Source organism: Puntigrus tetrazona, chromosome 9 (genome assembly GCF_018831695.1).
Source record: "Puntigrus tetrazona isolate hp1 chromosome 9, ASM1883169v1, whole genome shotgun sequence".
Lineage (NCBI taxonomy): Eukaryota > Metazoa > Chordata > Actinopteri > Cypriniformes > Cyprinidae > Puntigrus > Puntigrus tetrazona.
Window position 1 is genome coordinate 16,776,015 of NC_056707.1, and position 5,899 is coordinate 16,781,913.

A 5,899-nucleotide genomic window follows, 5' to 3' on the forward strand; every position below is an offset into this window, starting at 1 on the left:
CACAGGTACTTGATTACTATATAAATATGAATGTATAATACATAGGTGAGCTGGGGGTTTTTTTTGACATGCAGCTCTGATTTCAAGGACAAAACACTTATTACAGCTCTTTATCATTTTGAGACATTTCATATCAATGGAATCTCAACTGTCTTTTTCTTTTAGGTTAGGGTAATTGGTCCACCTTCCAATGTACAGAAACCCGGGCAGATGATTATAGGCACTCACCAGCCTGGATTTGTCCTTGTCCTCCTGTGCTCCTGTAAAGTATGGGATGAGCCTGTGACGCACGCAGGTCGGGGAAAGGCCGCATGGCAGTGATCAACAGTCCTGTACCGTTCTCTCCTACATGTTTCTTCAGTTCTAAACCGCCTCTCTCTCAGAGTACGGAGGTAAAGGATCATCCTCTCTCGACGGTTGTTAGGTGACCTGCTGTTGTAAACAGTCACTGCTCTTTCTGGAACTGCCGCTTGGAGGGTGTGTCACTGTCATCATCAACCCCTCCCACCTCGCCTCTCGTGGCCCCTAGCCTGCGCCTCCAGCAGTGTGTTCAGGTATGTATCGTCAGAAGACCTCTGGCGCAGCGAGGTAACGCTCACTGTCGGGCAAAGGCGCCTTTGGCGGAAGGTGAAGTAGCCTCGACGCCGCCAGTCGCCATGGTCATCATCACCTCGAGAATACCGTGTGGTCCGCCTCGTAAAACATGGATGGTCCCGCGACCTCGACTCCATTTCAAAGTCTCGCTGAGGATCGCGAAGTCACCCCTCCGACGCACGAGGTGTGGGCCGATGACATTGCAAACTCTTTCCAGCTCATCTAGCGATCCTGTGCGCCCCTAGCATCAAAGGCTTTTAAGCAGGCAGGTGCTCAGAGCGACAGTTCCATCTGCACAAACAGTCGTGATATTATTAGTGCGCACAAATATACTTTGATAAAACATGCATATATACACGCACTTTTAAAATAACTGTTTTTTGTTATATATGTTTATGCAGAGAGGAACAGTGTTCAGTGATTCAAGACGACACATGCAAAACCAGCGAAATAAACTTTTCATCCGCTTGACGCACACATGAGCTTCAAATACTTGCAAATACAACCAAATACATAAACATACTGCAAATACAACAAAACAACTAAAAACAAAAAAACATGCTGAAAATACTCAAAACACTTTAAAAGTTTAAAATGGTTTTATTATAATAAAAATGTAGCAAATGTTTTTTAACCCAATAAACGAAACGCTTCTTGTCTCCGCCCTGTCCTGCAATGATCACATCGTACACGCATTACCTGAATTGTACTCTGTTGTCATGCTCATCCAGAGAGTGATTGCTCCTGATAATGTGAGGGGCGGCCTGGTGCGGGACCATTGATGCAGTTCGGATATAAAGCGCTCATCCATGTGGTCACTGATGGGGGTAGTGCCTTCCTCTGACTCCGCCGATAGGTCTGCCTGAAGTCTATGTCACCATCATGCAGAGAGCTCAGTTCTGATAGGCTGCCAGCTGCCAGCAAACACAATGACATCATTATAGGCTGGATTTGATTGTTATTGCAGTGTAACAAATCAGTTGTCATTGTCAGAATTATGCAGCAAAAATGGTCTCTTGTGAGAAATTCTGAAGTTTGTTAGAATATTATGAATAGTCTGACATGCACAATTACAGATGTATTTTAAAGGGATAATTTATCTAAAGATAAAAATCTGTCATCAATGTGACTTTCAATCAATTTATGGACAAAAACATTCTTCCAGATACCATCTTTGTGCTCCACAGAAAACACAGGTTTGGGAAACGACATGAGGGAAATGATGCACCGTAGATTTATTATTTGAGAATGAAATATCTGAAAAGTGCTTGATTGGAAATAATCATTGCCCTCTGATAGGACACCGCTGGTACTGATGATGAAATGAAATGAATTAGGCATGCCATCAGGAGGTCAGTCTGACCATTGCTAGCCTGTCACCAACTCAGCTTGCCTTCTTTTTTTATACACAGACAAATCCGGTGTACAGAACATGCTGACTGCATACCAGGCTTACATGGATGACTGCCCCCTCTGGTAGGGTGGAACTGCGCCAGGTCCTCTCTAACGCAGTATTACAACCTTCTAGTAGCGTCGTCCTGACCCTGACTGGCCTGGAGACGAGCAGCCACTGCGCAAGATCAGGGCATACACACATGACCTGTGTGTTTTATTGTGTCCATGTTACTGTACCACACACATAGCACATCAATTACGGTTAATACACATGCATGTAATCGCCACACAGTACTTTAGTTAATTTCCTTACAGAAGCATGAACATGCACTGATTTAGGCAGTTTTTGCATTCTGGGAGAAATTCTACTAAACTTAGCCTGCCATAACACAAAACCCTGTCTTATCTACACATACCACCTGCAATCCAGATTAGTCAACATAACTATGGAGTGCTACTTAGATAAATAAGAATACAGAAAATTAATCAAATATGAATAAAATAATTTAGCCAATAAACAGCTTTGTTAAAAACAACCTTAAATGTCAAAACAGCAACTTAAGTTTTTAAATTGTATACAACAAATAGACATTTAAAGACCAGAGGGTCTAATAGCTTAATTTAGCAAAAAAAAAAAAAACCTGTTCATTTATTTCCTTATGAATAAACAGGAATATTTGAATATTTCCTGTTTAAGGAACATATCAGAAAATACACTTGCAATTTGTTGATACAAATATCAGAAACCAACACAACTACTATCTTTAAAACTTCAGCTGACATTCTATTCCCCTTGCTAATAAATCACATACTAAAAACAACAAACACTCTCCCGTCCTCTGACCACAATTTAAAACATATTACTTCCGACAGCCTGAGATTACAATGCAGCTGAATTTGATGTTAGTTGAGTTTGCTTTGAGTTAAGATGGATGCTATGCAAATGCAGACTCAGTAGACAGACTTCAAAGAACAAGCAAAGGTGCATTAAAATATCGTAGCATTTCATTTTTATGTGCTCTTACATTGTTACTTACCTCCAGCTATATTGTTTTCTATCAAGGAGCCACTACAGTCAACTTGGGTTCAATGATGGATGATGCAGCTGGAGGGACCACTGGAACCACAGGAACACCAGGAACGTAGTAAGGTTGATACATGGCAATCTGAGGAGTTTAATATTTTGCCATCTTCCCTGCTTCATATACTTTGAAGGAAAATGACTTAGAATACAAAGCCAGAATACAGGCAATGTGTGGATGTATGTGTTTATGTACTCACAGTGTTTTGACAGCAACATGTATCAGGACAGCAGCAGCAGTGTACATAACAACAGGAGTGAGGGCAACACCACACCAGCAGATCCTAACCAACAACAGGAAGAGCACACTACCAAGGACGACAACTCCCACAAATACTCCACTCTAGTGAAGACAAAGACTCATCAGAAACATGGTTTCGTAAGTAAAACAGTCTTAAGGAAGTGTTGACTAAACAATCTTTTTGCCCACAGGATATGGGGTTCTGATCGTGACCAACCACAAGTGAGAGCTTAAATGATGCACTTCTTATCTGGACTCTCTAAGGGCCTAATGATGAATTTCTGGGTGTGGTGTTAAAATTCCAACAGTATACATTGCAAACCTCTTATCTAACTCAAGAATGTTCAAAATGATATGCCTTATGGCCGAATGGGAAATGAACAACAGGACATAACCAAATTACTTTGTAGAAGGATATGTTTGTTTTAACCAAAACATAATAGCAGGACTGGTTTTAAAAAATCAGATTTACATATACATATAGATATTGCCTATATATTTTTATATTTGTATATACACTTCCATATAAAATAAGACCAGCTCAATGTCATTTGTCTGTAATTCAGGTTATTTGTTTTGATTCACTTCATAATGAACCACTTCTATTAGAGTCATTTGTTGGTGAATCAGTCTAAATGATCACACTGCAGCCCAATGTAACTGCACTTTTTGCTATTATTTTGTGGTATACTGTTTTAGCATGTTCAATTTGGACTGTAAACATGGGTGAAAGACTTTATTTCCACACAATGCAGGAAACACTCACACATCGTACAACAAGATTGAAAGAAGGACACTGGAGATCCGAAAATCTGTTACTTTTTTTTACCTTGTTTTGCCATCAGATATAGTTGAAAACCTCATTTCCCACTCCAGGCGAAAGACCTACACAGTGAATGAGTGTGTGACATGCTCACTTACAAGCCAGATGCTGACCTAATATAATTAGTGAAGCTGTTCTAACATGTCTTAAAAAGAAAAAAAAACTGCCAGCATTCAAACGAGAGTTTCAGCAGACGACACAAATGTAACCGCAAAGGTAACAATCGCAGATTAGTTACTTTTGTGCCAATCAACCTGATATGTCCCGTACCCCGGGCGGGGAGCCAGAAAGGAACAGATCAGATTGGAGTATTTTGGAGTTTGCTGATTGTAGCAGTGTGAATGAAGCAAGTGAATTGGTGAGCACTATCAGACAGGGAGAGGAGAAAAGAGCCTGGCATACCTCTGGGGTTCAGGTCCGTAGGATAACAGCCAGCATTACCCGCCTGGAAGAGTGGAAGAGAATGAGACATAAACAGAAGCTGGCAGCAGATGAAAGTCTGTGCGCAGGTCGCAAGGTCACAATGCTTGCAATATTATGAAAAGTTGCTTCTACAGTGGCCGTGATTACTGTTATAAAGTTGATAGTTGATTTGCATTTTGATTTCGAGTAGCGATTAAATGTTTCCTGAAACTAAATCAACGCAAAAGACAAACAGCATGCAAACATATATACAGGCTCGATCCACGCCACTGAATTTATAATTTTCTTGTGATACTTGAAATGCTTTGAAGGCTTGAGTGAATAATACTCTTGTCAATACAGAAACCATTCTTTCAGTTTCAGTTACTTCATGGTTGTGATTTTCAATATTACATAGCGTGTCAAAATATTATAGTCGGCAGAATGCATTGCAGTGTGTCCAAACATTCGACGATAGTGCGTTTAGTGCGTGTGTATCCCCGACAGACAGCAGGGCAGTGAGCGGTTGAACACAAATCTTTCCGGATTTAGAAACTTGCAGCCTTCTTTTCCGCGGTTGCGGCACACAGCATATACATAGCGCATGCAATTACTTCATATTTAAATCATAGACCAGTACTGGATGAATATACTAGGTCATAAAGCAATGGTGTCCGATTAGCAAAGCCAGCAATTTATTGCAATAACAAAGCATTTGACATGCTGTTAGCTCAGGCTTATGTTAATGTGAGCATTGTATAAAAAGATCAGTATTTATAATAGTCTGGGGTTGTGTTCACTGTGTATTTAAACGAGAAAGTGAGCAGTTATAAGCTTCAGCAGCACACAGAGGGAGTGAACATGGGAAATTCACAGCCATTACCATCTCTGAAAGGGGGAGGGCACATGGAGCATATAAGCCGGCATTGCCTGAAATTGTGCAAAGCCCAGAGCACTGTCTGGTTCAGAGCCTCGAGCAGAATGGCCGAGCGCCATAGATGCACTGTCCATTTTACACCTGAAAGTGTGTTCTGAGTTTGTCTTCACTGAGCCGAAAGACGTCGTCAAAAATCGCTAAACACTCACCACTTCAACTGCCTTCAGTGCGTAACTGAACCCCATTTTTTGACCATATACATCTAAAGCAACAGTGTAGAAGATAGCATGAATGAAAGACGTTCTACATAAGCCATGCAAGTGTGATACATATGTACTTCTGACATTAGAGCTTCCACTGAATAAAGATACCCATCATTATTCTCCATTTTGTGATCATTATCATTTTTTACAGTTCGTTGTGTCAAAACATTAAAGTCAACTTAATTAGTAGCCATGTCATACTGCCACTGTCAGAAAGAGATAT

The 5,899-nt window shown here is 40.7% G+C and overlaps 1 pseudogene; it reads right to left on the reverse strand.

Annotated features, from left to right (window-relative positions):
• Window positions 1-224: 224 nt before the first annotated feature.
• LOC122351711 lies at window positions 225-5,547 on the reverse strand (annotated as a pseudogene).
• Between the last annotated feature and the right edge of the window lie 352 nt (window positions 5,548-5,899).